Source organism: Pseudophryne corroboree, chromosome 7 (genome assembly GCF_028390025.1).
Source record: "Pseudophryne corroboree isolate aPseCor3 chromosome 7, aPseCor3.hap2, whole genome shotgun sequence".
Taxonomy (NCBI): Eukaryota; Metazoa; Chordata; class Amphibia; order Anura; family Myobatrachidae; genus Pseudophryne; species Pseudophryne corroboree.
In genome coordinates, this window is record NC_086450.1 from 47,966,787 (window position 1) to 47,992,678 (window position 25,892).

The 25,892-nt window shown below is 43.1% G+C and overlaps 1 protein-coding gene and 2 pseudogenes across 3 annotated transcripts in view; 2 read left to right on the forward strand and 1 right to left on the reverse strand.

Moving 5' to 3' along the window:
- Window positions 1–25,892, reverse strand: part of ERBB4 (erb-b2 receptor tyrosine kinase 4) — a 1,260,323-nt gene that overhangs the window by 532,650 nt on the left and 701,781 nt on the right. The gene's annotated exons all lie outside the window — the stretch shown is intronic.
- On the forward strand, window positions 3,321–3,439 carry LOC134947070 (5S ribosomal RNA; annotated as a pseudogene).
- Window positions 10,220–10,338, forward strand: LOC134947072 (5S ribosomal RNA; annotated as a pseudogene).

Sequence of the window (25,892 nt, forward strand, 5' to 3'; positions counted from 1 at the left end):
GAATTGACAACCAGATTGAGGGAACGTGGTTATAGTCATAGGTCCATTAAAAAAGCCAAATGGCATACCAGCCAAACACCGAGGGACAACCTGATCTTCCCACACACAAAAATTGGCACTACATCAGGACAGGAAAACAAACTCAGGTTTGTTGGCACATTTTGCAGAGAATGGAGGGAAATACAGGATTCCATTAACAAACACTGGCCAGTTTTACTCTTAGACCATGACCTTGCGGAGACTATAGGACATAAACCCTCTATGAGCTGGAGAAGGTCTAGAAACCTCAAAGATAAACTCACTACTAGCCATTTTACCAAAAATCCTAAAAAACAACCAACCATCAAGGGCTCCTTTCCATGTGGGACGTGTAAAGCATGCCAACACATGATCAAGACTACATCTGTCACTGATCGATATGGAGAAGAAAGACCAATCAATCAGTTCATCAACTGTAATGCAGTTGGGGTCGTGTATTGCATATTATGTAGTTGTGACATGAAATATGTGGGCATCACTACCAGAGCCCTCAAACAACGTATCTTGGAACACGTAGGCTCTATAAGAAATGCACCATCCGACATGCAAAAAATGAAAAAACTTACATCAGTGGCACGCCACTTCATGAATCATCATCATGGCAATTCCAAAGAATTAAAAGCCTTTGGCTTAGAAAGAATTACCTTAGGAATACGTGGAGGAGACCTCATGCAAGAATTATTGAAACATGAATCTGAATGGACTTTCCAACTGGACTGCCTTGCACCCAAGGGCATGAATGAACACATCAATTATGGAGTCTTTATGTGAATCCCATCAATCCACACATCACCAAGGATCCATAAATCACAAGAAATTTTATAATTCACCCTTTAATCATTTTCATCTCTCCCCCTAATTTGATAATCATACACGTCACTCCACATTGTAATCTCACATCGGTTCACTAAACCAGATTATCCTCCATCCAGTCTCACCCCCCTTTTTCTTCCAATTGGTCATATATATTTTTTTCACCTCCCCTTCTCACACAGCCCTTTCTCTCTCCAATATTTCACCATCCCCACCCCCTTCCCCTTTTAATCCCCTCTGTTCCCACATCACTAAATACAACAGTTCTCACCTACCGATTCTTTATCACTCACCAATTTCTACACCACTTTCACCCCAACTTAGCTCTTTTCCATCATTGAGGTAATAACGAGGTCCTAAACCAGTTAATTCCTTCTAATCATCTTGTCACCTCACTTAGCCCCCGGCACTAGAATCTTGCCCTACTTTTCAAAAATCTCATGATAATTATACTGTGCGAGTTCTATTAAATTGCAGCATCAAAATCTGCCTTCACACAATCACTAGATCCCTAACCTCTATATATCAATTTATTTGTACTCTAAACTTAAACCCCGCCCAGTCAGACTACAAAGTAAAGATATTTCTTTTAATTATTGTAATTATTTTACAAATCAATAGCCAATATATTAATATAAAAATCAACACGCACCCATCCACAATAATTTCAAGGCAGCATTTACACCTCCGTGCATTCATCAATTCGTCTACCATAACACATCTTATATAATAACTACCATAACACATCTTATATAATAACTAAAAGCACAAAAGATGTAATTATTGAATTCCCGGCCATAGTGAAACTGCTCCGTCTGTGGTCCTATTACTATGACTACCAAACAGGGAATTAGGCAGATCTTATGGTCCACACTTTCTACATTCATCCTCCAACCATCCCTCAAGCGGAAATAATGCTCATATACGCCACTTCCGGTCACGGAGTCAATACTCCGAGTATAACTGAATCATTTCGATCTAATAAGCCATTCCCTATCATTTACCTCACCTCTGTGTTAATGAACCGAACCCGCTATGAATCCTCCATGTATTAATTTTATTTTAATTTAATTTAATTTTATTTTCTTTACCACCACACACCTCTTATAATAACCAATCGCAGCAAATAAATATAGTCAGTGAATTTCCGGTCACGGTGAAATTGATCTGTTTATAGCTCTATCACCATGACTACCAAACAGGAAGTGAGGCAGCCTTGCTGGTCCACACTCCCTTCAATCATCCTCTAACCATTCCTCAAGCGGAAGTGATGCGCATATACGCCACTTCCGGTTACGGAGTAAATACTCCGAGTATATTAGAATCATTCTGATTTAATAAATTATTCCCCATCATCCACTTCCCCCCTGCGTCAATTGATGAAACTCACTATGAAACTTATTTAGCCGCGTACATAATCAAAAAAACTGTGGATGGGATACGCGCCACCTCCGGGTTCCGTAACCGGAAGTGACGCGTCACTACAATGTGAAGCGTCAGGACGCGTTATCGTCAGTTCATGCACGCAGGCCTCCGATCATAGGGCTTTCTCCTTGATCTCAGCCATCACAGTTAGGCTTTAATATTTATTAGTTTCGATTATCCTGTTTTAAGTTTTAACATAAAATCTCTGCAGGTATGCAAATCTACATCACATGATATAATCCCACATCACTTCCGCCCTTTTGAAACCGGAAGTGAGGTGAAGAGTATGGCAAGCATATCACATGATGTATACACATTTCCTGTTTTCTAGCGATTGGTCCTTATCTGATACCACTCCCCCCCCCTTTGGCCTTAAATAGATAGCTTTCCACTATTTTCTCACACAGTGAACAAGCCACCTCAGGTGAAACGGCCGTCTGTGTTATGTGGTGCTGAACAGTGCACGGTTCAGCTCACCATCTTTCCTGGTATCGTATCACCTATGTTAAATTTTGATATTTGATATTTAATTTTGATCTACCAACAGGTAACTTGCTGAATTCCCTTTTCTTGCCATTTTTTTCTTTTATTTCGATCATTGTGACAAACAAGTAATATACTGCATTATTGACATTCAGTTCTCCTTTTTATATTTCTAAAACCTACCCCAGTTGCTCCAAGAAAAACAAACTCTCACCTAGGACAATATATGATTATATGATCCCTATCTTGGAACTTTGATTACCTAAGAAAACTTTAAGATATCTGTGTAATTCCACCCCTTTTTTCTACAAGCACAGGCAACCCGCCTCTCTCGTCCACTATCCATCACTATATGGTGCGGCGAACAACAGGGGGCGGGCCCTGTACTTCATTGTTTCCTATACCTCACTCATTCAGCACTCACTCATCCAAAAGGCCAGTCATCTAAATTCCTGGCAATACGACAACAACTGATAGACTGTGCATCCTAATGGATAGTAGAAGTGCTCTTTTTGGTATGTGCCAATAACCATACACTCTCTCATTCACAATCCATGTGATATTACTGCCATATCTCTCTGGTTACGCCCAATCTCGCCTGATCTTGGAAGCTAAGCAGTGAGGAGCCTGAATAGTACCTAGGTGGGAGACTACTAGGGAATATCAGGTGCAGTAACAGACACCTGTATCCAAATGTGAAAAGCAGAAGTGCTGGAGCAACCTTTGACCTTACTGAATTTCATCCCTTTTTTTCCCTCTCTTAATTGTCTGATCACAGACTTTTTAAATATATTATTATCTGTGTACATGAAACTGGAGTATTGGAGCAATAATGTGCATCTGATTTCAGATTCGAGAAAGTTAGAATTGGCAATTTACCTCCTACTAGGATACCAGGATAAATTCATCACAATTGGCATTGGTCAATAGACCTATACCTCTAAGTTTACTAAAAACTGCTGTTACATCCTATGCCATTGTGATTCTTATCAGAAACTCTGTTTTCTTGTTATGTAGAAATCAATTTTGATATTTTCATCTTAGGTGTCACTATCACCTCACTTATTACATCATTAAGAATGTTTATTTTCAAGTTTTTCTTTAACTATTAAAATCTCTCAGAATCTATTTTCAGATTTCCATGAGAACAGTAGAGAGAGATTCAGAATCTCCCTCCTTTTTTGTCCTTCTCTTTTAGGACTATAGGTGTATACATATATATGTGTGTTTGTCAAGGTACTATATTCTATCTTATTCTAATTAAAAGTTAAGTTTTATTTAAGCGTGCCCCAACATAGAGTCTCTCTTTTCCTCCTCAAACAATACTAAGTATTATTGACTCTGGGTGCACCACCAACCACAACAAACTCCTTGAATACCATTTACAGGCATTCCTTATGTAAATGCACTGTTGGTCACAAGGGACAAATTTCATAAAGAGCCCTTTACAAAAAGATTAATTGTAGTCCTGTGCGGCACCTATTCAATCCTTTTTCTGTTGACATATACTGATTAAAACTTCAGTTTCTGGTCTCAGCACGGACTGGACATTAATGTCCCACTAAGCCAATTTATGGCATAATAATAATTTAGTACATCTACTTGTCAGACACACACCCCTATTTGTGAACACATACTGTTTACCTATTTATGTCATTATCTCATCTATATATAATAATAATTAAATAATCTCTCTCTGCTATATCGAATCGATCACCTGACTCTCAGCTCTAAAATGGCTTCCTTCAGCCTACGTAATGAACTGAGTAGCAGACACACTTCATTACAAAGTGTGGAAGATATTTTTAATAGTGGAACAGACTTGCCTTCAGGGAACATAGGGTGGGACGCGGACCTTAACAAATTAAGATCATGTCTGCAGAAGAGAATACGCTCATCATGGGATATCAAAACCTTGGAGAGTTATGCTAAAAACAAAATTACTCCAAGAGGTTTGAGACCCAAGATCTTCCCGACCTTTCAATTAACTACTGACAGTCTAACAACAGAATGGGAAGGGGTACTCCTAAAATGTTCCCAGGACCTCATGGCTATTTTAATAAAACACAACCATCTAGTGCTTAATACATGTGAGAAAGAAATAGAAGATTTGGGAAAAAGCCTTGAGGAATGGGAAACTAACATCAAATTCCAGCAAACATTTGAGAAAATAAAAAAAGAATTAGAACCTTATGAATCAAAAATAATTGACAGAAAGAAAAGTAAATTCTCCAGAGATATGAGGGACTTCAAAACAGGCAATATTTTCCATTGGAACAAAACAGTCACACGTAGGGACTATACCCAATCACAGGACAGATACACTTCCTCTGAGGCAGAATCATCAGGAGGAGAAGAATTTTCCGATCCTGGTAATTCGGAAGGAGAAGCCTACAATTATAGAGATAACTCCACCAACTATACATCGACTCATTTTTTAGGATCAGACAGGAGGGGAGGAAGACCCAGATTTCAACAAAGAGGAAGACGAGGAGGGGGCACAAAAAACCAACGCGAACAAATCAATTGGGAACCCAGATACCCAGTCAGAAACAACAGGAGGAAGTAATAAAGGATAACAATCTGAGAGTTATTAACCTGTCAGATAAAACTCTTACAGATGATCACATCACCCTGTTATCCAAAGGCCTATCCTTCTCACCCACACAACCACTAAACCGCTTTCTTTGGGAAAAAGATCTAAAACTTTTTGGGCGGAAATTACTTCTCAGAAAATTCTTCTCAACACGTCAAGAACCTCATGCGATAACAGAACAAAATCCAATAGATGAATCGTTCACAACAGAAGAAATGGAAGCTCTATTTGCACTGGAAGAACTCCAAACTGGTGAATCTGAGTCAACGGGCCTTCCAATTAGACCCAAATGTAAGAATAAATCAACCTTTTTTCCCCCTGAACATATTTCCCCTGAAACCAGGGTATTTCAAGAATTGGTATCCCGTGACTTAGATAAAATATATCTTAAGTCTAAGTCTAAATCACACTACAGTGATAACCTCAGCAAAATGGAAAGACGCACCCTGCGGGAAATCCAGTCCTGGTCGGATATAGTGATAAAACCGCCTGACAAAGGGGGAAACATAGTCATTTGGCCCAAATCAATGTACATCATCGAAGCAATGAGACAACTGGGTGACACACAATGTTACAAACAAATCACTTTCAACCCAACCGACAATATTAGGATTGCACTCAACAGAATTCTAGATCGAGCATTTTCCCAAGGTACACTAACCAAGGAAGAAGTAGAGTACCTAACGACCTCCAAACCCAAGACACCTACACTATACCTTTTACCCAAGGTTCACAAAAATATTACCACACCACCAGGACGACCTATTGTATCAGGAAAGGGTGGAATTCTGGAAAAACCCAGTACCTTTTTGGATTTGCATTTACGGCAACATGTATTAAACCTTCCTTCATATCTGCGTGACACAACGGACATACTTCAAAAATTACATGATGTCCAACTAGATGATGAGTACCTATTGGTAACACTTGATGTAGAATCACTCTACACCAGCATCAAACATCAAACTGGCATAGAAGCGGTTCGATATTTTCTGGAAATGGCTGGCAACAGTGAGTTTCATGATTTACTAATTGAACTTCTGGAATTTGTTCTGACAAGGAACTACTTTACCTTCAATGATAGGTTTTACCTCCAAACACGTGGCACGGCGATGGGCGCGGCCTGTGCCCCAACTTATGCCAACCTATATTTGGGTTGGTGGGAGAGAGAAGTTGTAATGCATCCGAACAATGAAAAATACACACGGCATGTAGTTGCGTGGTGGCGTTATATCGATGACATCATCATGATATGGGAAGGTGACCGAAAACTTCTACTGACATTCATTGAGGAATTGAACACCAATGATAACAACCTTAAACTCACACACCACATCAGTGAGGATTCAGTGTGCTTTCTGGACCTTATTATTTCCAAAGCACCCAATGGTCAGATTGAAACTGAGTTCTACCGGAAAGAAACATCCACCAACAGCCTGTTACATCAGACAAGCGCGCATTTTCCCCCTACGGTAGAAAATATCCCCAAGGGGGAATTCCTACGCCTAAAGAGAAACTGTTCGGACTCATCAACCTTCTCACAGAAAAGTGCGGAATTGACAACCAGATTGAGGGAACGTGGTTATAGTCATAGGTCCATTAAAAAAGCCAAATGGCATACCAGCCAAACACCGAGGGACAACCTGATCTTCCCACACACAAAAATTGGCACTACATCAGGACAGGAAAACAAACTCAGGTTTGTTGGCACATTTTGCAGAGAATGGAGGGAAATACAGGATTCCATTAACAAACACTGGCCAGTTTTACTCTTAGACCATGACCTTGCGGAGACTATAGGACATAAACCCTCTATGAGCTGGAGAAGGTCTAGAAACCTCAAAGATAAACTCACTACTAGCCATTTTACCAAAAATCCTAAAAAACAACCAACCATCAAGGGCTCCTTTCCATGTGGGACGTGTAAAGCATGCCAACACATGATCAAGACTACATCTGTCACTGATCGATATGGAGAAGAAAGACCAATCAATCAGTTCATCAACTGTAATGCAGTTGGGGTCGTGTATTGCATATTATGTAGTTGTGACATGAAATATGTGGGCATCACTACCAGAGCCCTCAAACAACGTATCTTGGAACACGTAGGCTCTATAAGAAATGCACCATCCGACATGCAAAAAATGAAAAAACTTACATCAGTGGCACGCCACTTCATGAATCATCATCATGGCAATTCCAAAGAATTAAAAGCCTTTGGCTTAGAAAGAATTACCTTAGGAATACGTGGAGGAGACCTCATGCAAGAATTATTGAAACATGAATCTGAATGGACTTTCCAACTGGACTGCCTTGCACCCAAGGGCATGAATGAACACATCAATTATGGAGTCTTTATGTGAATCCCATCAATCCACACATCACCAAGGATCCATAAATCACAAGAAATTTTATAATTCACCCTTTAATCATTTTCATCTCTCCCCCTAATTTGATAATCATACACGTCACTCCACATTGTAATCTCACATCGGTTCACTAAACCAGATTATCCTCCATCCAGTCTCACCCCCCTTTTTCTTCCAATTGGTCATATATATTTTTTTCACCTCCCCTTCTCACACAGCCCTTTCTCTCTCCAATATTTCACCATCCCCACCCCCTTCCCCTTTTAATCCCCTCTGTTCCCACATCACTAAATACAACAGTTCTCACCTACCGATTCTTTATCACTCACCAATTTCTACACCACTTTCACCCCAACTTAGCTCTTTTCCATCATTGAGGTAATAACGAGGTCCTAAACCAGTTAATTCCTTCTAATCATCTTGTCACCTCACTTAGCCCCCGGCACTAGAATCTTGCCCTACTTTTCAAAAATCTCATGATAATTATACTGTGCGAGTTCTATTAAATTGCAGCATCAAAATCTGCCTTCACACAATCACTAGATCCCTAACCTCTATATATCAATTTATTTGTACTCTAAACTTAAACCCCGCCCAGTCAGACTACAAAGTAAAGATATTTCTTTTAATTATTGTAATTATTTTACAAATCAATAGCCAATATATTAATATAAAAATCAACACGCACCCATCCACAATAATTTCAAGGCAGCATTTACACCTCCGTGCATTCATCAATTCGTCTACCATAACACATCTTATATAATAACTACCATAACACATCTTATATAATAACTAAAAGCACAAAAGATGTAATTATTGAATTCCCGGCCATAGTGAAACTGCACCGTCTGTGGTCCTATTACTATGACTACCAAACAGGGAATTAGGCAGATCTTATGGTCCACACTTTCTACATTCATCCTCCAACCATCCCTCAAGCGGAAATAATGCTCATATACGCCACTTCCGGTCACGGAGTCAATACTCCGAGTATAACTGAATCATTTCGATCTAATAAGCCATTCCCTATCATTTACCTCACCTCTGTGTTAATGAACCGAACCCGCTATGAATCCTCCATGTATTAATTTTATTTTAATTTAATTTAATTTTATTTTCTTTACCACCACACACCTCTTATAATAACCAATCGCAGCAAAAAAATATAGTCAGTGAATTTCCGGTCACGGTGAAATTGATCTGTTTATAGCTCTATCACCATGACTACCAAACAGGAAGTGAGGCAGCCTTGCTGGTCCACACTCCCTTCAATCATCCTCTAACCATTCCTCAAGCGGAAGTGATGCGCATATACGCCACTTCCGGTTACGGAGTAAATACTCAGAGTATATTAGAATCATTCTGATTTAATAAATTATTCCCCATCATCCACTTCCCCCCTGCGTCAATTGATGAAACTCACTATGAAACTTATTTAGCCGCGTACATAATCAAAAAAACTGTGGATGGGATACGCGCCACTTCCGGGTTCCGTAACCGGAAGTGACGCGTCACTACAATGTGAAGCGTCAGGACGCGTTATCGTCAGTTCATGCACGCAGGCCTCCGATCATAGGGCTTTCTCCTTGATCTCAGCCATCACAGTTAGGCTTTAATATTTATTAGTTTCGATTATCCTGTTTTAAGTTTTAACATAAAATCTCTGCAGGTATGCAAATCTACATCACATGATATAATCCCACATCACTTCCGCCCTTTTGAAACCGGAAGTGAGGTGAAGAGTATGGCAAGCATATCACATGATGTATACACATTTCCCGTTTTCTAGCGATTGGTCCTTATCTGATACCACTCCCCCCCTTTGGCCTTAAATAGATAGCTTTCCACTATTTTCTCACACAGTGAACAAGCCACCTCAGGTGAAACGGCCGTCTGTGTTATGTGGTGCTGAACAGTGCACGGTTCAGCCCACCATCTTTCCTGGTATCGTATCACCTATGTTAAATTTTGATATTTGATATTTAATTTTGATCTACCAACAGGTAACTTGCTGAATTCCCTTTTCTTGCCATTTTTTTCTTTTATTTCGATCATTGTGACAAACAAGTAATATACTGCATTATTGACATTCAGTTCTCCTTTTTATATTTCTAAAACCTACCCCAGTTGCTCCAAGAAAAACAAACTCTCACCTAGGACAATATATGATTATATGATCCCTATCTTGGAACTTTGATTACCTAAGAAAACTTTAAGATATCTGTGTAATTCCACCCCTTTTTTCTACAAGCACAGGCAACCCGCCTCTCTCGTCCACTATCCATCACTATATGGTGCGGCGAACAACAGGGGGCGGGCCCTGTACTTCATTGTTTCCTATACCTCACTCATTCAGCACTCACTCATCCAAAAGGCCAGTCATCTAAATTCCTGGCAATACGACAACAACTGATAGACTGTGCATCCTAATGGATAGTAGAAGTGCTCTTTTTGGTATGTGCCAATAACCATACATTCACAATCCATGTGATATTACTGCCATATCTCTCTGGTTACGCCCAATCTCGCCTGATCTTGGAAGCTAAGCAGTGAGGAGCCTGAATAGTACCTAGGTGGGAGACTACTAGGGAATATCAGGTGCAGTAACAGACACCTGTATCCAAATGTGAAAAGCAGAAGTGCTGGAGCAACCTTTGACCTTACTGAATTTCATCCCTTTTTTTCCCTCTCTTAATTGTCTGATCACAGACTTGTTAAATATATTATTATCTGTGTACATGAAACTGGAGTATTGGAGCAATAATGTGCATCTGATTTCAGATTCGAGAAAGTTAGAATTGGCAATTTACCTCCTACTAGGATACCAGGATAAATTCATCACAATTGGCATTGGTCAATAGACCTATACCTCTAAGTTTACTAAAAACTGCTGTTACATCCTATGCCATTGTGATTCTTATCAGAAACTCTGTTTTCTTGTTATGTAGAAATCAATTTTGATATTTTCATCTTAGGTGTCACTATCACCTCACTTATTACATCATTAAGAATGTTTATTTTCAAGTTTTTCTTTAACTATTAAAATCTCTCAGAATCTATTTTCAGATTTCCATGAGAACAGTAGAGAGAGATTCAGAATCTCCCTCCTTTTTTGTCCTTCTCTTTTAGGACTATAGGTGTATACATATATATGTGTGTTTGTCAAGGTACTATATTCTATCTTATTCTAATTAAAAGTTAAGTTTTATTTAAGCGTGCCCCAACATAGAGTCTCTCTTTTCCTCCTCAAACAATACTAAGTATTATTGACTCTGGGTGCACCACCAACCACAACAAACTCCTTGAATACCATTTACAGGCATTCCTTATGTAAATGCACTGTTGGTCACAAGGGACAAATTTCATAAAGAGCCCTTTACAAAAAGATTAATTGTAGTCCTGTGCGGCACCTATTCAATCCTTAGCCGCGTTTTTCCCAGAAACGGTAGCGTTTTTTTGCACACACCCATAAAACGGCCAGTTTCCGCCCAGAAACACCCACTTCCTGTCAATCACATTACGATCACCAGAACGAAGAAAAACCTCGTAATGCCATGAGTAAAATACCTAACTGCATAGCAAATTTACTTGGCGCAGTCGCACTGCGGACATTGCGCATGCGCATTAGCGACTAATCGCTCTGTTGCGAGAAAAAAATAACGAGCGAACAACTCGGAATGACCCCCAATATTAGCAGAATTGCTAACGAAAGCAATTTCCTTGCAGTTTCCGAGTAGCTCCAGACCTACTCCTAGATTGCGATCACCTCAGTCCGTTTAGTTCCTGGTTTGACGTCACAAACACGCCCAGCGTCCGACCAGCCACTCCTCCGTTTCTCCAGCCACTCCTGCGTTTTTACCTGGCACTCCTGCGTTTTTTAGCACACTCCCTGAAAACGGGCAGTTTCCGCCCAGAAACACCCACTTCCTGTCAATAAGCAGAGCGATTGAAAAGCTTTGTTCGCCTGTGAGTAAAATAGCATAGTTTTGTGTAAATTTGCTTAGCGCGCGCGCCCTGCTGTGCATATACGCACGCGCAGAACTGACAGATTTTAGCCTATTAGCAATTCTGCTCAAATTAGCAGCGAGCGAACAACTCGGAATGAGGGCCCATGTGTGAGAAGTGATAATGATGTCTCTCAGAGAGACACTGGATCTGAGCGAGTGGACACTCGACTGTAGTGGAGAGTAGAGAAGTGAGCCAGTGGAGAAGTTGCCCATGGCAACCAATCAGCTGCTCTGTACAGTTGTACAGTATGCAAATGAAAAATGTTACTGCAATGCTCATTGGTTGCCATGGGCAACTTCTCCAATGGCTCACTTCTCCAAACGTTTCACTGCTTCATGAATAGACCCCTGGTAGAGATGTCTTCTTATCCAACCTGATACATATGGGTCTATTCATGAAGCAGTGAAAAGTGTGGAGAAGTGAGCCAAATGTACGGAGCAGCTGATTGGCTGCCAAGGAAAACTTCTCCACAGGCTCGCTTCTCCACACTTTTCACTGCTTCATGAATAGACCTCATAGTGCCACACAGAAATCTGCACAATTGCCCATGTACAATAATCTGCGGATGTCAGAGAACCAGGGCTAGATTAACAAGGGGGCATATGGCACTACAGCTCCAGGCCTCCAGATAAATATAGGCCCATCCTCATGACAGTATGATAATAATAAGAATTTACTTACCGATAATTCTATTTCTCGGAGTCCGTAGTGGATGCTGGGGTTCCTGAAAGGACCATGGGGAATAGCGGCTCCGCAGGAGACAGGGCACAAAAAAGTAAAGCTTTACTAGGTCAGGTGGTGTGCACTGGCTCCTCCCCCTATGACCCTCCTCCAGACTCCAGTTAGGTACTGTGCCCGGACGAGCATACACAATAAGGGAGGCATTTTGAATCCCGGGTAAGACTCATACCAGCCACACCAATCACACCGTACAACTTGTGATCTAAACCCAGTTAACAGTATGACAACAGAAAGGGCCTCTTAAAGATGGCTCCTTAACAATAACCCGAATTAGTTAACAATAACTATGTACAAGTATTGCAGATAATCCGCACTTGGGATGGGCGCCCAGCATCCACTACGGACTCCGAGAAATAGAATTATCGGTAAGTAAATTCTTATTTTCTCTATCGTCCTAAGTGGATGCTGGGGTTCCTGAAAGGACCATGGGGATTATACCAAAGCTCCCAAACGGGCGGGAGAGTGCGGATGACTCTGCAGCACCGAATGAGAGAACTCCAGGTCCTCCTTTGCCAGGGTATCAAATTTGTAAAATTTTACAAACGTGTTCTCCCCCGACCACGTAGCTGCTCGGCAGAGTTGTAATGCCGAGACCCCTCGGGCAGCCGCCCAAGATGAGCCCACCTTCCTTGTGGAGTGGGCTTTTACAGTTTTAGGCTGTGGCAGGCCTGCCACAGAATGTGCAAGTTGAATTGTGTTACAAATCCAACGAGCAATCGACTGCTTAGAAGCAGGTGCGCCCAACTTGTTGGGTGCATACAATATAAACAGCGAGTCAGATTTTCTGACTCCAGCCGTCCTTGCAATGTATATTTTTAAGGCTCTGACAACGTCCAACAACTTGGAGTCCTCCAAGTCGCTAGTGGCCGCAGGCACCACAATAGGTTGGTTCAGATGAAATGCTGATACCACTTTAGGGAGAAAATGCGGACGAGTCCGCAGTTCTGCCCTATCCGAATGGAAGATTAGATAAGGACTTTTATAAGATAAAGCCGCCAATTCAGATACTCTCCTGGCAGAGGCCAGGGCTAGTAACATAGTCACTTTCAATGTGAGATATTTCAAATCCACCTTTTTCAATGGTTCAAACCAATGGGATTTGAGGAAATCTAAAACTACATTTAGATCCCACGGTGCCACCGGAGGCACCACAGGAGGCTGTATATGCAGTACTCCCTTGACAAAAGTCTGGACCTCAGGGACAGAGGCCAATTCTTTTTGGAAGAATATTGACAGGGCCGAAATTTGAACCTTAATGGATCCCAATTTGAGACCCATAGATAATCCTGATTGCAGGAAATGTAGGAAACGACCCAGTTGGAATTCCTCCGTCGGAACCCTCCGATCCTCGCACCACGCTACATATTTTCGCCAAATGCGGTGATAATGTTTCACGGTGACTTCCTTCCGTGCCTTAATCAAGGTAGGAATGACTTCTTCTGGAATGCCTTTCCCTTTTAGGATCTGGCGTTCAACCGCCATGCCGTCAAACGCAGCCGCGGTAAGTCTTGAAAAAGACAGGGACCCTGCTGTAGCAGGTCCCTTCTCAGAGGTAGAGGCCACGGTTCGTCCGTGAGCATCTCTTGAAGTTCCGGATACCAAGTCCTTCTCGGCCAATCCGGAACCACTAGTATTGTTCTTACTCTTCTTTGCCGTATGATCTTCAATACCTTTGGTATGAGCGGCAGAGGAGGAAACACATACACTGACTGGTACACCCAAGGAGTTACCAGTGCGTCCACAGCTATTGCCTGTGGATCTCTTGACCTGGCGCAATATTTGTCCAGTTTCTTGTTGAGGCGAGACGCCATCATGTCTACAATTGGTCTTTCCCAACGGTCTATTAACATGTTGAAGACTTCTGGATGTAGACCCCACTCTCCCGGATGAAGATCGTGTCTGCTGAGGAAGTCTGCTTCCCAGTTGTCCACGCCCGGGATGAACACTGCTGACAGTGCTATCACGTGATTCTCCGCCCAGCGAAGAATCTTGGCAGCTTCTGCCATTGCACTCCTGCTTCTTGTGCCGCCCTGCCTGTTTACATGGGCGACCGCCGTGATGTTGTCCGACTGAATCAACACCGGCTTTCCTTGCAGGAGAAGTTCCGCCTGGCTTAGAGCATTGTAGATTGCTCTTAGTTCCAGAATGTTTATGTGAAGAGACTTTTCCAGACTCGTCCATACTCCCTGGAAGTTTCTTCCTTGTGTGACTGCTCCCCAGCCTCTCAGGCTGGCGTCCGTGGTCACCAGGATCCAATCCTGAATGCCGAATCTGCGGCCATCTAATAGGTGAGCCTTCTGCAACCACCACAGAAGTGACACCCTTGTCTTTGGTGACAGGGTTATTCGCAGGTGCATCTGCAGATGCGACCCTGACCATTTGTCCAACAGATCCCTTTGGAATATTCTTGCATGGAATCTGCCGAATGGAATTGCTTCGTAAGAAGCCACCATTTTTCCCAGGACTCTTGTGCATTGATGTACTGACACTTTTCCTGGTTTTAGGAGGTTCCTGACCAGATCGGATAACTCCTTGGCTTTTTCCTCTGGAAGGAAAACCTTTTTCTGAACCGTGTCCAGAATCATTCCTAGGAACAGCAGACGAGTTGTCGGGATTAAATGGGATTTTGGAATATTCAGAATCCACCCGTGTTGTCTTAGCACCTCTTGAGATAGTGCTAAAGCTGTCTCCAGCTGTTCTCTGGACCTTGCCCTTATTAGGAGATCGTCCAAGTATGGGATAACTAATACGCCTTTTCTTCGAAGAAGAATCATCATCTCGGCCATTACCTTGGTAAAGACCCGAGGCGCCGTGGACAATCCGAACGGCAGCGTCTGAAACTGATAGTGACAGTTTTGAACAATGAACCTGAGGTACCCCTGGTGTGCGGGGTAAATCGGAACGTGTAGATACGCATCCTTGATGTCCAAGGATACCATAAAGTCCCCTTCTTCCAGGTTCGCTATCACTGCTCTGAGTGACTCCATCTTGAACTTGAACTTTTTTATGTAGAGGTTCAAGGACTTCAGATTTAGAATAGGCCTTACCGAGCCATCCGGCTTCGGTACCACAAATAGAGTGGAATAATACCCCTTTCCTTGTTGTAATAGGGGTACTTTGACTATCACCTGCTGAGCGTACAGCTTGTGAATGGCTTCCAACACCCTCTCCCTTTCGGAAGAGACGGTTGGTAAGGCAGACTTCAGGAAACGATGAGGAGGATCCGTCTCTAATTCCAACCTGTACCCCTGAGATATTATCTGCAGGATCCAGGGGTCTACCTGCGAGTGAGCCCACTGCGCGCTGTAATTTTTGAGACGGCCCCCCACTGTCCCCGAGTCCGCTTGAGAGGCCCCAGCGTCATGCTGAGGTTTTTGCAGGAGCCGGGGAGGGCTTCTGTTCCTGGGAAGGAGCTGCCTGTTGGTGTCTCTTCCCTCTTCCTCTGCCTCGTGGCAGGTACGACAAGCCCTTTGCTCTCTTATTTTTGTAGGAGCGAAAAGGCTGCGGTTGAAAGGTCGGTGCCTTTCTCTGTTGGGGAGTGACTTGAGGTAAAAAAGTGGATTTCCCGGCAGTAGCCGTGGCCACCAAGTCTGATAGACCAACTCCAAATAACTCCTCCCCTTTATACGGCAAAACCTCCATGTGACGTTTTGAATCCGCATCGCCTGTCCACTGTCGTGTCCATAAGGCTCTTCTGGCTGAAATGGACATAGCACTCACCCGAGATGCCAGTGTGCAAATATCCCTCTGTGCATCACGCATATAGATAAATGCATCCTTTATTTGTTCTAACGACAGTAAAACATTGTCCCTATCTAGGGTATCAATATTTTCAATCAGGGATTCTGACCAAACTACTCCAGCACTGCACATCCAGGCAGTTGCTATAGCTGGTCGTAGTATAACACCTGCATGTGTGTATATATTCTTTTGAATAACTTCCATCTTTCTATCTGATGGATCCTTAAGTGCGGCCGTCTCAGGAGAGGGTAACGCCACTTGTTTGGATAAGCGTGTGAGCGCCTTGTCCACCTTAGGGGGTGTTTCCCAGCGCGCCCTAACCTCTGGCGGGAAAGGGTATAATGCCAATAACTTTTTTGAAATTATCAACTTTTTATCAGGAGCAACCCACGCTTCATCACACACGTCATTTAATTCTTCTGATTCAGGAAAAACTGTTTGTAGTTTTTTCACACCATACATAATACCCTGTTTTACGGTATCTGTAGTATCAGCTAAATGTAACGTCTCCTTCATTGCCAAAATCATATAACGTGTGGCCCTACTGGAAAATACGTTTGAATTTCTACCGTCGTCACTGGAATCAGTGCCCGTGTCTGGGTCTGTGTCGACCGACTGAGGCAAAGGGCGTTTTACAGCCCCTGACGGTGTTTGAGGCGCCTGGACAGGCATTAATTGATTGTCCGGCCGCCTCATGTCCTCAACTGACTGTTTAAGGGAAGATAAACCATCACGTAATTCCACAAATAAAGGCATCCATTCTGGTGTCGACCCCCTGGGGGGTGACATCTGCATATTTGGCAATTGCTCCGCCTCCACACCAATATCGTCCTCATACATGTCGACACCACGTACCGACACACACCGCAAACTCACAGGGAATGCTCTAATGAAGACAGGACCCACTAGCCCTTTTGGGGAGACAGAGGGAGAGTCTGCCAGCACACACCACAAAGCGCTATATATACAAGGGATATCCTTATATTAAGTGCTCCCTTATAGCTGCTTTAATATATATATATATAGCCATTAATGTGCCCCCCCTCTCTGTTTTACCCTGTTTCTGTAGTGCAGTGCAGGGGAGAGACCTGGGAGCCGTTCTGACCAGCGGAGCTGTGACAGAAAATGGCGCCGTGTGCTGAGGAGATAGGCCCCGCCCCTTTTTCGGCGGGTTCTTCTCCCGCTATTTTTCCAGTCAGGCAGGGGTTAAATATCTCCATATAGCCCCTATGGGCTATATGTGAGGTATTTTTAGCCTTGTATAAGGTTTATATTTGCCTCTCAGAGCGCCCCCCCCCAGCGCTCTGCACCCTCAGTGACTGCCCAGTGAAGTGTGCTGAGAGGAAAATGGCGCACAGCTGCAGTGCTGTGCGCTACCTTATGAAGACTGAGGAGTCTTCAGCCGCCGGTTTCCGGACCTCTTCACGCTTCAGCATCTGCAAGGGGGTCGGCGGCGCGGCTCCGGGACCGGACTCCACGGCTGGGCCTGTGTTCGATCCCTCTGGAGCTAATGGTGTCCAGTAGCCAAGCAGCAAATCCACTCTGCATGCAGGTGAGTTTACTACTTTCCCCCTAAGTCCCACGTTGCAGTGATCCTGTTGCCAGCAGGACTCACTGTAAAGAAAAAAACCTAAACTAAACTTTCTCTAAGCAGCTCTTTAGGAGAGCCACCTAGATTGCACCCTTCTCGTTCGGGCACAAAATCTAACTGGAGTCTGGAGGAGGGTCATAGGGGGAGGAGCCAGTGCACACCACCTGACCTAGTAAAGCTTTACTTTTTTGTGCCCTGTCTCCTGCGGAGCCGCTATTCCCCATGGTCCTTTCAGGAACCCCAGCATCCACTTAGGACGATAGAGAAAATTATATTTATATAAGTATTAAAACTGTATATCTATTTTATTCATAAAATGATAATTTTTTTTCTACTTTTATATATTTAGGGAGATATTGGGGATGATAGTGGTATACACGCCCACATGACACTGGCCACACCCACACATTACTGGCCACACCCACATGGTACTGGCCACACCTACACATCACTGGTCACACCTCCTCACGAAAGGCTTGTTTATGATAATTTTCAACCTCAGGCCGATGTGGCCTTTAGTACATAGGGGATGTAGTTAAAATGCCGCCGGCCGGGATCCTGGCGGTCAAAATTATTATGCTGGAATCCCGAATGACGGCATAAGACCGCAGTCAAAATCCCAACAGAGGTCAGGATCTCGGCATCAAAATACCCATGGCGGCCCGGAATCCCAATTGTTCTTTCAGCTGGAAAATGTGAGATCTTTAATGGTTGATGGTGAAAATCTCAGTACCATTAATGCCCCTTAGGATGCCCCCAGACAGAGTACCAGTCGTTGACATGTCAGCACGGGCTCTGTCAGTATATGGAAAAAGTACAGATTCTGACTGAACTATTTATCAATATGCGGTAATAATTTTGACTTACAGTATTTGGTTTTTTTTATCGCTGCTTATTGCAGTTATAGTAAATCTGTAATACCTGCCCTCATTAAAATCTCACCAAGGGGGTATTTATCAAAGCTTGGAGAGAAATACAATTGTGAAAGATAAGTGCCAACCAATCAGCTCCTAACTGTCATTTTTCAAACACAGCCGGTAAAATGTAAGGCAGAAGCTGATTGGTTAGTACTTTATCTTTCCCAAATTTATCTCTCTCTAAGCTTTAATACATACTCCCCCAAGGCAGCTGAGTGGTACTCAGGTAATGTGGCAATATAGGCTAGGAGCAAAAAGGTCAAAGTATATTATTCTTTATACAATAATAAATAAATTACCAATAAATGTAATGATAATATCAATATAAGCACAGTCTATACAGATAATCATTCAACATTTTTTTTTTTTTTTATATATTAGGGAAATAATATGCTGGGTCTTTATTATGGTAAATCAAACAAAAAATAAATAAATGCATAATCTAAGCAATTCACACAAAAACACCATGTTACGGAAATCAGTGATTGCTTTGTTATCCTGGATATGCTAATGACACTAAACAATTTACTGGATGCTGATCTGATGATTCTTCATCAGCAGCATCATAACGAACACAGCAGTAAATTGCAGCTTGTTATACTAAATGTACAGCAGTGTTAGGCACTCTGTAACATGGAAACATACATTACGCAGTTCTCTGACTGGCTGGGAAAGCAGTGAGACTTCTAAAACATCCAGTTTTCCAGCAGTGTCAAACATTTACACTTTACTGTAGGGCGGGTGCATAGGAGAAATAAGGGGCTGCTGCACTTGGCGTGATGATCATTTAGTGAGGCCACACCTTGAATATTGTGTACAATTCTGGGCACCATACTACAAAAAGGATATCATGGAGCTTGAAAAGGTTCAGAGGATGGCGACCAAACTAATTAAGGGCATGGAGTCGCTGGAATACGAGGAAAGGCTTGCAAGGATATGCATGTTTACACTGGAAAAGAGGAGACTGAGAGGGGACATGATCAACATCTACAAATATATAAGGGGACAATACACAGAGCTGGCGCGGGACCTGTTTTTGGTTAGATCAACACAGAAGACTCGTGGACACTCGCTCAGGTTAGAGGAGAGGAGATTCCGCACATCACGGCGCAAAGGCTTTTTCACAGTAAGGACAATACGTGTTTGGAACTCTCTGCCTGAGGGAGTTGTAATGGCGGAATCTGTCAACACCTTTAAGAATGGGTAAGGTAAATTCCTAATGGAAAAGGATATCCAGGGTTATGGTGCGTAGTCACGAACTATAGATACTATAAAAAGAGGGATACAACGCAAAGGCTGACATCAGCATCAGTCAAAACTTTAGACCAAATAAACCTGCTCAGGAGACCACAAATAGGTTGAACTTGATGGACAAATTGTCTTTTTTTCAACCTCTGATACTATGTAAATTTAGTAATACTGAATATTAAATAATTGTAATATCTATGTAAACAAAGTACACAAGACCAGACGATGTAGCCAGTTAGTCTTATAATACGGAGACACAGAAACATGACACCGATAATGTAAGAACTGGGGTTGTCTATGGAAACAGTAACAGTGTGGCGTTGCAGCATCTAGGCAGGCCAATCCAGGGCCATTTTTTCAATCCTGGTTATCGGGATTGAAAAATGGTCAATCCCGGGAAACCCAGGACTGGTTTGTTTACTGTGTCACCTCTCCACTGCCCCCCCCCCCCCCCCCCCCACACACACACACACACATCGCCCTGGCAGCGCACCGCACACAGGGCTGTTTCTAGCCAATTTGGCTCCCAGTGCGAGATTTAAAAATGCGCCCCCCATGACATAAAAAAGGTGCCCCCCCCCCCCCACACACACACCTAGATAAAAAAAAAACTTGAGTGCGCACCGGCAAGGGGCGTGGCCTCATCTAAAAAGGGTGTGGCCTCATTTAAATGGGCATGGCCTCGTCTAAAAAGACTACCTCACAATCCAGTTTTTGACCCTGCTCCAACAGATCACGACCACCACAGGAAAAAAAAATTCTACCATATTAAGCCCCACACAGTAATGCCCCCTGCACCACATTATGCCACACACCGCAATGCCCTTAATACATTAAATCCCCACACTACGGCAGGCAAGAGTCCCCATTTCACACATTACGGCAGGTGTCCCCATTTTACACAGAGAGAAAGAGAGAGAGAATACTTACAGAGGCGATTACCGCTCTTCGGCCCGCCTCACCAGTCGCTCCTCGCGCCGGCCTTTCCCTCTTCCTAACTTGGATCCCCCTCTGTACTCCGCTCGGGGGGGGGGGGGGGAGTTTCGCGGAGTCCCAGAATCCCGCTGATCCCGATCCTGGGATTGGCCACCCTAGCTGCATCCTATGAGTTACGAATGAGATCTCCAAATGAAAGGTTGTTTGTTATAGTTATTACAAGAGTCAATGGTGGGACCACACTCTAACAGGGTCCCTAAAGAATCTTTAGAGCTTAAATTCCCAAATCATTAAGCACAGAGGCATATTAAACGTATACCATTGTATCATTGTGTTATTGTCTGAATTATAGTTTTTAACCTCACAAGGGACCTTGAAACCGAATTCTAGTTTTATTCTTTAAACAAAAAGTACCAGGAGAGGGTTCCTCTGGATCTCTCTCCGGCACTCCCAGGTCTCACATGTGCGGTCAGTAGACCCTACATGCACAGTACTGTAGCTCGTCAGGGTCCAAAATCTGAAAGTAAAGTGATCATGCGGACTATTCACTTTTACACACAGTAGGGATGAGTTCCTGGCAAAACCGCTTATCCCTGGATGTGAGTTTTTGGACAGCAATCAATAATTTCTTATTGCCGCAATAAGCAGCGAAAATAAATATAGATATTGGTGGAGATGTGTGGTTCGGTTCTCCAGAATTCCGAATACGCCAGAATTGTGTTGGGCTGAACCAAACCAAAACCCGGTCTGGATCCCCTGAAGAGAGCCGATACAAACTGAGTCCCTGCTCGAATCTTCCCACAATGTGGAATTCAGATTTTATATCCACATTTAAGGATTTAAATTGGAAAATGTACATGATTTTAGCTGTTTTTATAAATTTTTATCAATGATTATCGATTTTTATTTTATTTTTTAAAAATAACATTAAACCGAACCGAAATCCAAACCCCAACCAAAACACTTGAGGGTGGTTTTGCTATAAACTAAAATAAAAAACACAATGATAAATTAGAACTAAAACCAAAACATGGGGGCTCTGCGCACATCTCTAGTTATTGTGTCTAAAACCCAATAATTGATCAAAGTCTAAATATTAACACGTAACATAAATATGCTTCTATAAAGTGATCCAGATATTGATACAGCTTCCCCAGTTCTAGACTCCGATGCTTACCCGCTCGGGCGCTGTTACATCTTGCGTCGGCACTTGGTCCTCTCTGCTTCCGCTGCGGTTGCTGCCCTCTGTCTCTGGGTTTTCCTGGTGTCTCTGGCATCCTCAGTTGTGGCCTGTGCTGTGCTGGCGTCCTCCATCTCGGGTTATGGGCGCCGCCATCTTCTCCGTGATCAGCTGACCGAAACACCAACCAGTCTCCGAAATTCCCCGCATCCTCAGCCAATCTCAAAGGAACTGTCCTTATAAAAAGGATATCTTGCTCACTAGCAAGCCGCCAGAGCAACGTCAGTCTCCTGTGTTGTGGCTCCAAGTCTTGCAGTGCCTCACACGTTCTGCTGCAGACTTTCCAGGTTGCTTTTCCTGTAACTGAGCACTGCTGCCGTGTCCTACTGATTCCAGCCAACTGCCAGCAGTGTACAGCGTGGTTCCTGTTTCGGTGAATTGATTATTCCAGCCAGCTATCAGTATTTACCAGTGTGGTTCCAGTTCCAGGATCTACCTACGCTATAAGCAGCTCCAGCCGGCACCTACGCTAACCACTCCCAGCCCGGTATCTGTGCTAATAGCCAGTCCCAACCCGGCACCTATGTAATTAATCTGTCCCAGTCCAGTATCTGTGCTATAGCTGGTGTCCAAACCAGCACCTACGCTATTAAACGGTCTCAATCCAGCAATCTCCCCAGCTGTCCTAGACCTGAAGCTAACGGATCCAATTCATCACCCTAGTGTTCAAGCTACGACCAACTCTGCGCATACACAGTCTCCTTCAGTTCTTCACCAGTGTGCTTAGCTTCTCCTCGATATCCAGTTCGGCATCCAAGGCTATCTCACCTCATGTGTAAAGATCTTCTAGTTTCCTGCATACTAATCTCACTCCAGAGCCAACCCCAGTTTCAACGCCGGGAACACAAGATTCACCAAACTTGACAGATATGAAGGAAAGGCTATAGGTATGTATATTGTATAGAAGAACCCTCTCCCAGTAATTTTTGCGGAATGTAAAACATGCCCTATAGACTGTTTAAACGGCTGTAACAGCAAGATGATATTTGTTGAAGTAATACTATATATACCTTTAGGTGTTACATGTAACTAATGTATCGCCACACATCACCTGGGTGTGCCAGGTCTGGCTTGGTGCAAAAAGAACTGAGCGCAGAGGGCCTTGTGTATATGTGGGACAAGCATATTTTACCCAATAGATGTAATTATAAATCTTAATGAATTTCCCACATTATTCCTTTTGAAGACAGACATACATTTTAATCAGTGTCTCTTTGGAATACTGGAGCATGAATTATTAATTAGCAGACGGCTCCCTCCTAAAAATATCATGAAGCTCGTACAATAGACAAAAAAAATAAAAAATAAATAAATAATAATAACGATAATTAAAAAATTAAAACAACTGAAAGGAGAAATACATTTTCACCTCATTAGTGCTGGGCTATAGATATGTGATATGAACTCTGGGTAATTAGCAAACGACTCATTTGTAAAAGAATTTACACTTCAGTAGTTGCGGAGAAGGGGAGGCGTGTTCCGGCACGTGTAGGGACCTTCACCATCTACTGTCTGTTCCAAGGAAAGCGCAACAGGTTCCCGAATGTCATATGTTCCACCTGGGACATTCGCGTTGGAAACTGCCTTCTACTTGGAAATTAATAAACAAATTAACATACTTACTGTAAGGCTAAGAAAATGGGTCAGCAATACGACGTAGCGTGGGGTATAGCTGATTTCTTTAAATCAGTAATTGGGGAACCCTGCATTTCTAAGTCACCGATCACATCTATGCAGTGAGATCTGACTCACCTAAAGCAGGAGTGGTATGTTAGGTCGTCAGTTTTCATGTCGACATGTAGGTCGACAAGTGAATGTCGTCATGGCCAAAATGACGACATGCTTACCATGTCAACAGTGCCCTTGCTGACTTTCATCATGTCTATACGGATGACATGTTGACATGACAGAATGTCAAGCTAATGTCCCTGATGGCCCAGCAGCAGTGGTATCTGTAGCATCTATTGGATTCCTGAAGTCATGTGACCATCAGTTCCAGCTGAGTGATTTGAAGAGTTGGCATTCCAGGAAGTATACCTGCCCAACCCTAACTCTAACCCTCCCCCCTAATGCCTAACCCCCTTCCCACCACTGTAGCCTAACCATAACCGCCGGCATGCAGAAAATGAGGTCATTTCACATGGTGATATTTCATATGCAATGTCACAGGCAATGGGTTCCAATCCCAGGTATGTCAGCATCTTGAAATACAATACAGGACAGTGTGACTGAATAATAAAGAGCTCTCAAGTTGCGTTCATGAATGTTTTCTAGGTATTAGTGATGGAAGGGGTAGGGAAAGGAGACAGAGGCGGTCAGGAGATGCTGGGCTCCAAAAAAGGGAGGAAGCTACAAGTGAAAGTAATTAAAATAGATAATTTGACAAGTGCCGCCAACAGTGTCCCTTACCCTTCAGCGCTATGTGCGGTGGCACAGTCCGCACCACCCTAGTTATGGCCCTGGCAGTCCCCTTGCTTTATGCAGTTGGGTCACTTTGTTTAACCTATGCTGATAAAATGTTACACCCATTCTAAGTCATGTGTCGGGTACATTTGTTCATTTTTATAGACTTATTTTTGTGGGTAGCGTTTGAGGAAGGTTCTTTAGTGTATCAGCATGAAAAAGTGCTCAAATGGAGGACTTCAAACCATGGTCTGCTGAAGATGGCCTGCACAGAGCCCTAATCTTAATCCCATGTAACACCTATAAGATGAACTGCAATGCAAGCCAGGCCTTAACATTCAACATCAGTGTCCAATCTCACAATGGAACCTATTTTTCCTCAGATTTGAGTGTGCTCCCCACATTCTCATACCCCCCCCGTATTGCTCCAATTAGACCAGGATAATTTCCCTTCTTTCGTTGTTTACCTGCAAAGATGATCTCATCATGTGCTTTCTTCTAAAAAAATGTTTTTACTGCATACTTCCACCCCACCGTGTGGTATTCCTGTGAGGTGTACCTCCACTGATTGCACACCCTGCCTGCAGCATCTAACACAGTGCACCCCAAATGGGGGTCTCTGGTGGTTCCTCTGCGGGCAGGATGTGCCTCACGTGAATTGCTCATACAGGTTATATCATATGACTACACAAGTGCCCGTTCTCCCATGTATGCATTGGGTCCATGTATGGCTTACCTCCCAGTGTAACCACTCTAGCGCACCAAATATGGCTGCCTCATCTGGTACGCTTGTGGATGGGATGGAAATACATGGACCTGATAGTTTTGTTTGTACCCTACTCTGAATGTTAGGATGCTGCAATCACCCCCATTTTGTGTCATTTCTTCTAGGGGTGGACTATTCCACCCAGGGTAATCCTACGCTGAGCGCCGAAGATGGCTGCCGCACCTGGTACCCTGTGAGGGTGGAATACACAGCCCATGGAAGTTATTAACCAAAATGCCTACACCAACCCTGCATTATGATTACTCTATGCCACAGGTTCTCAAACTCGGTCCTCAGGTGCATGTTTTGCAGGTCTCCTCACAGAATCACACGTGACATAATTATCTCCACCTGTGGACCTTTTAAAATGTGTCAGTGAGTAATTAATACACCTGTTCACTTGCTGGGTTACCTGCAAAACATGCACTGTGTGGGGTCCTGAGGACCGAGTTTGAGAACCTGTGCTCTATGCATTTTAGATTTTCATTTTTATGCCTGTGTATTGCTGTATTAATCTTCTGTATTATGCTTGTTTTGATGTAAAGCGCCTTGAGTCCTGTTTGGAGAAAGAGC